We start from the raw sequence: 10,176 nt of genomic DNA, 5'->3' as shown, positions 1-10,176 counted from the left end.
CAGCATCCATCCCTGAGGAATGAAGGTTCCTTGCAAGCATTTTTTGAGATGCTTATGATCAACTGAATTTTCTTTGCTGAGCAGCAATTCCTGGAAAATCCTGCAATGAATTCAAAGACTTTCCTACTGCTTTTGGAGAATTAGCTCTGGGCAAAATGATATAGTCTATTGAGGCCATATCTGACCCAGAAAGTATTAACTGAAGAATGAGTAGGACAGCTGCTTATCGGAAAGAAAAGACATGCAGTGCAGGAGAATGACATGTAGAGCTACTTGAGTTAGTTCTGAATGACTGTCAGCTCTCCAGAGCCAGCCAACACGGGGAAGCAGATACGGCATTCTGCCGCAGCCCGTGCACATCCGTAATGGAGCAGGCTCGGATATCTTAGCACAGGACTGCACCATGTGGAGAGGAGATAGTTTATCATCCAAGAGCATTTCAGATATATGATATGATAAGGCTGAACAGAAATCTGAAGTATAGCAGGATTATTTCCAACCGAGTGTCAGCCTTTCTAGGGAGGACATTCTGTGAGCAGGTTTGGTCCGCAGCATGCCAAGGTCATGTTTTTCAAAGTACTGGCCTTGATGGATGGCAGTGGTGTTCCTCAGAAGCTGGACCTGCTACCATCCTCTTTCACATTATGTTAAAAGAGAATGTCTCACTGCACAACAGTGTAAGTGCCATTTATTTCCAGATACATATCCAGTTATACCTAAATGGAGGCCTCAATTCCTATTCAGCTTTCCTGGATCAGAAACGGGGTTCTGTATCTGGGACAGTGTCTTTGTCTTCACTATTCCCTTGGATGAAGTGGTGCGTACCAAGTGCTCATTTGCTGCAGCATCATCAATGCTTCAGCATTTCAGCTCTCTGAAAAACTGACAAAATCTTTAATTTGGAAGTCATTATTTAGGAGCTTTGCTAATATTACACCATGGATGGCACTTCCCCACCATCATTTCACTTGGCATCTCTCATCATAAACTCTTGCTGTACAGGGACAGTAGTAATAACATTTAATGAGAATGTACTTAATTTTTCTAAATATCTTGGTTTGCACCCAGTAACCAGTTCATGAAGAAAATGATGTTAGCTGCAATCTGAATTTCAGAAAGGTGCTGCTGGTGATTCTGGGGGACATTTCACAGTAAACATTGTTCCTGAGCATGTCACAGTGAAGGATCCAAGGGACTGGTTTACCATTAAAGACACGGACATGTAAGATATGTTCTGTTTTCAAAAAGGTGTCCGGCCTATCACCTGCACCATATCTGAGCTCATCCGCTTCAAGGCTGAATTCCCCACTTGGGCTTTTGCAGGCGAATTTAAAAGTTCTTTTCCAAACAACTAACTATTCCCATTCTCCTTCCTTGGGCTCCTGCTAGGAACCCCTTCTCTGCCACAGACCATCTGCACGGCTTACGAGCCTTACACCGCAGTAACCAGTGGGCTGGTTACTTTTCCCCACTTTTCCCCCCGCCGCGTTCCTGCGGCCGTACCCCCAAACACGCTCCAAACTCCTCCCTCCGCATCCCCCCCGGCCCTGCCGCCCCCTCCCCGGCTCCCTCCGCGGCCGCGGAGCGTGCGCGCAGTGCGGGCGGCCTGGGCAGGTGGGGCGGAGATCGGAGCGGAGCGCAGGAGGAGGAGGAGGAGGAGGAGAGGAAGGAGGAGGAGGAGGAGAAGGAGGCGGAGGAGGAGGAGGGGGGCCGGCCCGCCCGCAGCCGCCGCCGCCGCCAGCGCCGCCATGATGCTTGTTTGCTTTCAATGAGTGTGAGGAGGAGGCGGGGGGGAGCCGCTCTCCCGTCCGGCCCGCGGCAGGAAACAAAGAGCCAGGCAGGCGGCGGAGCGAGGGCGGCGGGGGGACGGGGATGCTGCAGCCACAGGTAGGGGCGGCCCCGGCGCCCGACCCGGAGCGGGGGGCTCTGCCCGGGGGGGGCAGCGCTGCGGGGGGAGTGCGCTGAGGGGGGCGGGGGGGGACCGGCGGTAGCACGGCCAGGGGGGACCCCCGGGCTCGGCGGGGAGCAGCCCCCGCTCCGCGTCGTTTGGAGGTGTCAGGGGGGGCCGAGGCCCCTCTGGGCGCGGGGGGATTCCGGGGGGGGCTGTGCTGGGCCTGGGCAGCCGCTGCTGCGGGGACCGCCGGGAGAGGCTCCGCGCCCGGGGAGGCGGCGGGGAACGGCGGCTTTCGGAGCGGGGGCGGCGGGGAGGGCGCTCCGCACCCCCGGGCCGAGCCCCGCGAGCGCCCACCGGCGAGCGGGAGGCAGGGAAGGAGGCTGGGAGGGAGCCGGGCCGGGCGGCGCCGCGCAGGAGCCCGGCTCTGTTTGCATCGGAGAGGCAATTAAGATAAATTAGTATAATGGCATCTGGAAGCCTGAAGTTGTTGTGTATTTTCGGTTTGTTGTTTTTGTTGGGTTTTGGTTGGGTTTTTTTTCGTTGTTGTTGTTATTATTGGTGCTGGTAGGTTTTGTTGTCTTTGTTGGTTTTTTTTAATTTTTTTTTCCTCACCGTGCAATTTGAGTTTAAAATAATTAAACAAAAGGCCGAGGGAAATGACATCAATCGGGGGAATTGCCCGTCCACCCTCCGCGCACGGCGCACCGCGCCGCTGCCTCCCCGGAGGCCGATCCGCCTGGCTGGGCGCGCACCGAGGGGCGGCAGCGCTGCCTGTCAGCGGAGCGCTTCGCCTGCTCCGGAAGGAGCCGCGGCAGCCGCCCGCCCTCCCGTCCCTCCCCGCCCCGCCGGCAGCGGGAGCCGCGGCCGCGCTGGCGCCGGGGCCGGAGCGCCGCTCGCTCGTTCCGGCGGAGGGAGCGGCGGGGCGGGCGGCGGCCCTGAGTGGCAGCGGCGGCGGCCAATGCGGGGCCGCGGGGGCTGTGAGTGGCAGCGGCGGCGGCCAATGGGGAGGCGCGGGGGGCGGGTGCGGGAGGCCGCGGGACAGGCGCATGCAGGGATAAACAGAGGGAATTGGGGCGCGGGGCGCCGGGGCTGGGATCGGGATTGTAGCGGTCTGTCCGTCGTTCCGTGTCCGAACGGGGTCGCTGCCTCGGCTGGGGCACGGGGAATGAGCGCCTGGGCTGCCTGCGGAACCTCATCGTGCGGGGGAGCGGGCGGTGGGCAGCTCCCGCACCCCCCGCTCCGTCTTGGGGCTCACAGGACAGGCTTTCCTCCTCCAGAATTTTATGGAGAGCGATAAGCCTGGGATTAGACAAGGCTTAAAAAAGGAGATACTTAATGCACCTGTCTCTGCCTTGGTATCTATGGTGAACACGTATTTTATCAGCAATTTTTCCACGAACATTAAAAATTCATAGGAAACCTACTAGGTTGTAGTCCTAGGTTGCACTCGATGATCTTAGAGATCTTCTCCAACCTGATTCTGTGCTGCTTTGCTTTGTGTAGTATAAGAAGTATATTCAAAACAAATGCAGTAAGCTGAAGGTTTTATTGGGTTTTAGTTTTAGTTTATTTTGCTTTTTGTTTTTTTGTTTGTTTGTTTTTCAATGCAGCCATCTGTATTTCCACAAATGCATAGCAAATTGTATTACTGAAAATAGAACTTCATGGATGGGTATTTGCTTTGTAACTAGAGTTGCAGATTGCCTATTTTTTCATTTGATTTCTGGGGCTTTTTTTCATAATCTAGATTTCGCCACAGTGGGTAGCTAATTCAAAATCCAAGGGATTAAGAAATACCTGTGGTATTTGTCTGGCTTAAATACAAAGATGTGCAAGTGTTGACTGGTAATTGTATTGTATCTTGCGTTTTTTTTCATTCTAGAGCAGGTCTCGTAATTGGGAATTTATCAGCATTTCCACTGGGGTAATTTTACAGGATTATCCGCCCTCTGTTCTTCCTGCTGGTTCATCTGGACTCTGTGGAGTTTGCTGCTAGCAATGGAGCCTTCTGTGGGGGTTTATTCATGCTATTACTGAAATGGAGCCCTTCGCATTTGGATTAACTCTTTGTTCACTTTTCACCTGAATCACTTGGATCAGCCCATGTTTAAAAAGGATCCTGCCATGCATCTCCTTTCTGTTTGCATTCTGAAGTTGAACTCTGAATACAGTCTCATGTTCAGGCTGTTTATTGTGCTTGAATTTTAGAGGAAGAACTGAAATACAAAGATAGATGAAACTGTAATACTGCCTGGGCAGGTAAATACATCTGACATTTTATACATGAAGACTTGAAAACATGTTATGAAGGGTCACAAACTGAATGACCACAGTACCTTTTCAAGATAGGGCTGTACTAGATACTAGGAAGACCTTTTAACCAAGTGCAAAGTTTGTGATGGAAACCACTGTCTTTAAAATGGTTCCAAGACTGAGCAAACTAAAAATTCTTTCCCAAAATATGAACAAAAGAATCTATGTTTGAAATCATGGCTGTATAAACAAAAATGGTTCTGTTAATCTATTACAAAAAAAACTTAAATATCAGTGTTTGTAGTGCACTGTGCCATACTGTTTGGTTCACCACCATGCCAGGAGTCCATGTGGTGAACCAGAATTCTTCCATCTACTTGTGCAGTCCCAGTTGCAGAGGCCCTGGTTCTGCTTGCTAACAGACTGTTGAGTTTTAAATTATTATTACTTGGTTTTGTTGTGTCCTTTTGGCTGTACACTAGTGTGTGTGCAGTTTGACTGTTATATCCTAGTCTCAAATGGGGCCACGTTAGGCAAAGATGCTGCACAGAATATTTAGGAATGAGGATGCCTTTCAGCCTTCAGAACTGAAGGGATGTACAAGAATTGACACTTATTTCTATAGGGGTTTTATTTTCAGGAAATACATTTAAGTATTGAAAGATTGCAGTTGTATATGGTGGGCTTTAAAAAGCTGCTGGTGATCTTAAAACACCACAAGAATATTCACAACAGACCCAACCAACCTTCAGATTTTAGTCCTAGTTACATGAGGCACAGGTTGACCCATGCCCAGTTGCATACAAAGTATCTAGGGTTTTCAATCTGTATATTGAGGTTTTACACTATTTCCCATGTCAAAACACTGACATTACTGATTCCAGTCTAAATTTAGCCTTCTCCATGGTGTATTTTTGAAAGCTTTATGCATAAATTGCTCAAACTGAGTCACTGCAGGGTTTAATCTGTTTTGTTCCTTCTAAAGTGTTTGTGCTTCACATTTGGAAGTGTGATTATTGTACAATACCCTGCAAGATTATTAGCATTGTGTTAAGTGACATAATTTATGTTCTTACATTGAAATTGGGTTGTACAAGTCCACTCAACAAGGCAGTCTTGGCATAAGCTTGGGGACCTGCACTCACAGTTTCTACATGGAGCAATTTCTGCAGCTGACGTCTCAAACAAGAGTTTACAAATGCTTAGGCAGGTCCCAAAGAAAAACCTGTTTAAATGCTTAACATGTACTTTTAGTTGCTAATTGCACTTCCAAGATGGTGCTTGTTTAAAAAAAAGATTGGCAACAACTCAATTTTTCCTTTTGTAAGACTGCAACATGAATCCTTTCATTAATGCCTTGGAGGCCTTTTTTCTAGTGTATGAATCAAGGAGGGACTAGGAGCAGTAAATATATGCAGTTGTTTATTTTAGAACTAAAATACTTGCTGTTAGGATTCCAGTTTGTGCTACAAGGGAGATCTGCAGGTAGAGATTGATTTGACTTTAGTTTTTTTTTTACTTGGAATGCTGCTGTTATGTGGAGACTGCCAACTCGATGTTGTGATCACTGCCTGGATATTTGGATGGCTCTCTTGTGCATTTTAGTTCATGTTCCTGGTATGCAGCCTTTATTCTGCAAGTGAAGGGGGCTCCTTACCTGAAGACCTTCCTAAAGTTTTTGTTCCATTTTATAATCTCCAAAGCATCCTGTGAGCTTCCCCCTTTCCCTTAGCAAGGCGGCAGTTTTAGTTGGAAGATTGGAGTTTTCTAGAACATGCTGAAGCAGTTTGAGTGATGGATACTGTCATGAGGGTGCAGCATCTTGCCATGGTTAGGAGACCAGGAGTATACAATAATGTCATATCCTGCATGTTACAAATATTATGCAGCTTTATTGCTTGAGCTATTTTGGAGTGTATTGATGGGTGAGATGTAGATCCTGCACATTGATCTGACCTAAATGCTTCTCCTCAAAAGTATCTCTGTGCATAGATCAGTTTGCAAAGTCAGGGATCAGGAAAAAACTTGCTTCAGAGACAGATCTTTCATGTGATTCTTGCAACAAAGGCCGTGTTTAGCCAAGATGTACAAAGATGGAAGGCTTGAAACTAAACTAAAACACCACCAGGATTGGCTGTCAACCATCTGATGTGTATCACCCGTCAGAGCAAGGAAATGGCATCATAATGGCTGAATATAAAAAGTATTGAGAAATTTTATGCCACACTCTGACCATTAATACTTTTAAATGTTGTTTTAAAGAGGTTTTAACAATTGCTCACCCAACAGAGGAGTTTTGTGTGACAAAGCAAAGGTCCTGTGGATTAAGAGAAATTTCAGTGCAGCATTAATCACAATTCATCTGCAGAGTATTTTCAGGAATGAGAGCTTTTAGGAACAAGTAATAAGTGTGAAGAATAATTAAAACTAGTAAGGAATCCTGTTTTGATGAGGAACATGATGAAAGATCCACCTCTGGAGATTTACAATGGCCAGTCATGGCATAGGTACTTTCTATATAGGGAACAGTGGACTAGATCACCTCTTGGTTTCTTCTGATGTATGTCAGGATTTCTCTCTGGTAGCAGAATTTGGAAAGCTGCTACTTTGGTTGCTCATTAAATCCACATCATCCATGTCAGTACAACTGTAGTCAGAGTAATGCTCAAAAACAGTCAGTGACAAGGCTGAGCAGTGATACTTGGTTATTAAAAAAAACTCCCAACCCCCACAATCTCTAAACCCCATTTCTTAGCTGATTTTTGGTTTTCAGTATTGTCTCACAAACAGCTGCATCAACACAACTGAAAGAGGTGATACAGTGGATTATGGGGACAGGAAAGAGGTCCTGAGTTGGCTTTGCCGCACAAGAGCATGGTTGTAGAAAAACAATTTCAGGCTTGTTGATTAAATTTGAAGTAAAACCAATCTGTGAATAATTTGCTTGCTGTCAGGATGTGGCTAGGTGGGTAGAGCATCAGCTGTGCAATGGGTTCTGTAACATCCTGACCTTCAGTTAGTTTAGCAGCTCTAATACTGACATGCATTTAGGTATCTAGAAATGGTGTTCTAGGAAGGCAGAGATTTTTGGGTTTAGATACTGACATCTCTTGTCAAGCTCAAGTTCAGTTCTTTAGCAGGAATGCTGCAAATGAGCTCATGTCCAAACTTCATTTAAAGTAGCTGAGTTCTCTCTTACTCCTTAGTTCTGTTGTAAGACTAAGAAATAATGTTTTGTGTGGTGACTTTTGGTTTTCCCCCATGAAACAACGTAAGTGTGGTAAGCATTCTGCAGACACATAAAGGAAAATGTGGTAAGGAACTTGTTGGTGCATGTGCCAGTATTTAGAATAGCTTGCTGAGTCGGACCAAGATAAGAAATTTTGCACTAGGTCCGGTAAACAAGAATCAATGTTCCATATATTGTGAACAATCATAACTGAATAGTCAAATATTATTTGATACTACCAGTGGAGTGGGAGTTGTATTATATTAATGTTTTGGAGTGTTAAGACTATTCTCAGCTTTCTAGAGACATTTGTAGGTGAAGCTTTTAAGCCTTGGTCTTTCTGCCTACGTTTATAAAACCTGAGGCTAAATGTTTTACAACACAACTCTTCCTTTCTAAAGCTGGTCTTTTAGGTTCCATCTGACTTGTACAGTATACAATTCTGTAATGCAATGCAATTTATTTAAATTCTTAAAGTAATTAGTGAACCTGACATCTCTTTAATATATGGGAGTTTCAGAACACACTAACAGAATGTGCAAAAAGCTGAAGGTTGTGTAGTACTCATTAACTAGCCAATGTGGCTCCCAGGGTACCAGTTAAGGTCAGTCTTTGCTTTGCAATTTGGTTTTGTGTTAGTGCTTGTTTTGTATACAGCAGCCTTTTACTATAGTCATAATTAGATACAATTTCTGATAATTAAGAACTGTTCTAATCATCTGGACCATGTTTGCAACACTGAGAACATTTGGACGTTGTATTTGTAATGATTATATGTTGTTCAGGGTAAGGAGTGGGGAGGGGTTTTTCCATGAGTCTGATAAAACAGGTCTGTCTTGGAGGTCTGTCTAGAAGATGGAGCTGTCAAGGAGGACCTCTGTCCCCAATTGTGCCCTTTGTACTCTGACCATTTTAGAGTTCTCTTTTGAATCTAAACTAGTTTTTATAGCAGCTGAACATGGAAGTGGCAATTGCTTCTTTGCATTAGTGAAATGATGGTAAGCAAGTTTTTCACACTATGCAAGGTTTGAAAGATTACATGTACACCATTGAAATAAAGGGCTGCACATTGCTTATCTGGGGGAAGTCATAATAGGCAGGGGTTGGGAAGAAAAAGTATAAGCTGGGAAAATGACATCCTCCCTATGCCTGCCACTGCTAGCTGGAACCAGGCAGTTTGCATTTCTATAAACAAGTAGTTATGAAGGACAAAGAAATCTTAATTAAATTTAAAGTACCTGCAGGTCAAAATTTAATATGCCCTTCTTAAAAATTGGAAATTACTGAGTTTTGAACTTAACAAAATTTAAAGCCTGTTCTAGTCAGTGCTCTCTAGTCTAATGGAGCCTTCCTGATTTGAAGACAGCAAGTAAATCCTTTGACATTTATGGCCTAGTTTATCTGAACCAGGATGCTTTGCTTGAGTTTCTGGAGGGTTATGTTTCATTTTAGTCAGCTTTGGCTAGATTAAGGGGTTTGCTGAACTTTAACAGCTTTATAGATTTTAAAAAGAATATTAAAGCATTTGTCAGCTTCTGAGTTTTCTCTAGTAGAGCTTACATATGCAAATTCAAATAACTCATCTGATTAGAAATATTCCAGATACACTTACATGAATGAATGGATATTGACTTAATGATTATCTTGAATTTATTATTATACGTGTTCACATGCATGTTCACATCCCACAGCATTATCTTAAGTCTGAAAAAGAGGAAGGGTAACTCGTGGGTTTGTATTTGCAGTCATGTAAAATTACAGTTTTAGAAGTCCTCAAAATAGGATGGAGAAGTATTACATCCCTGATGAAGCCATTAAATCTTAATAAGCTAACAGCCACTAAAATGTGATCTTAGCAAGTGAAAAAGTACTTGGAATGAATCAATTGACTTTGTGTTGACTCAACAGCTTTTTTTATAATTTTAATTTAAATTATTCCAACATTAGCTATAAATTGGGTTAAAGGGATCTTGACACTTTCCCACATGTTATAGCTGAGTCTTCTGGGAGTGGGGTGTGTTTCATGAGTTGTCCTTGTGCTGCTGCAGTTCTGCCTGTGCCCACAGCTGGTACATGGCATCCCTCCCCACACTAGGAAAAAGGAAATTTTGAACTTACAGCATGTGTTCTGAAAAATTCAGGTGTTGGCCTTCAGCTGATTTCCCAATCGGATTTTTCCTAGCCTTATTTTTTCAATACCAAATACTGTAAAAAAAACACATGGCTTTTTTCAAATAAAATGCCAAGAGTGTTTGTACTAGCCTACAAATAATAGGTGTTTACACAACAGACTTGATATTTGCCTTGAAGTAGCATACTTCAAGTAGGGAAAAAATAAATATGTGGTTTCTTGCAACACTGGTGTTTTCTTGTATATATTTCAATAGAGGGATTTGGTTCATGCTTACAAAGTTAAATGTAAGGTTGTATTTCAATAGATAAGCAAGCCCTTAAATTTCTGCTTATTCAGAATATTTGTGATTTCAGTTTTAATGTACTCTAGCATGGATATCTTAATTCTGAGGCAGATTCAATTATTTCTTTTTTCTTTTTTTTTTTTTTTTTGTGATGACTCACATCTGCTTTCCTGAATTTTGGTTTATCTGCTTGTATATTGTAGCAAAATATATTTTGCACTTATGTTGCATGTTATAATATACTGTAGGAAAATATATTTTGTATAAAATATGTGTAACATAAATATATATTGTATACTACATTGCAACAAAATGTACATTATGTAGCAAGTCATATTTTAGAGTAGAATGCAAGTATTTTTCTATATTATGGTGTATACCTG

The 10,176-nt window shown here is 43.8% G+C and overlaps 1 protein-coding gene across 3 annotated transcripts in view; it reads left to right on the top strand.

The window, feature by feature from the left end:
• The first annotated feature begins 1,729 nt into the window (after window positions 1-1,729).
• CNOT6 (CCR4-NOT transcription complex subunit 6) overlaps window positions 1,730-10,176 on the top strand; it is a 32,819-nt gene continuing 24,372 nt past the window's right edge. For 2 of the 3 annotated variants that reach the window (XM_015641914.1, XM_015641912.1), the window contains exon 1: window positions 1,730-1,887. The gene's annotated coding sequence lies outside the window, so the exon portion shown is untranslated. Of the gene's footprint in view, window positions 1,888-3,776; window positions 4,154-10,176 lie in introns of those variants that run through there. The other variant, XM_015641913.1, reaches the window with a different exon arrangement.

The sequence above is a fragment of the Parus major genome, chromosome 13, assembly GCF_001522545.3.
Source record: "Parus major isolate Abel chromosome 13, Parus_major1.1, whole genome shotgun sequence".
NCBI lineage: Eukaryota > Metazoa > Chordata > Aves > Passeriformes > Paridae > Parus > Parus major.
The sequence above is the reverse complement of the archived record's forward strand: the minus strand, read 5'-3'. Positions and strand labels throughout refer to the sequence as shown.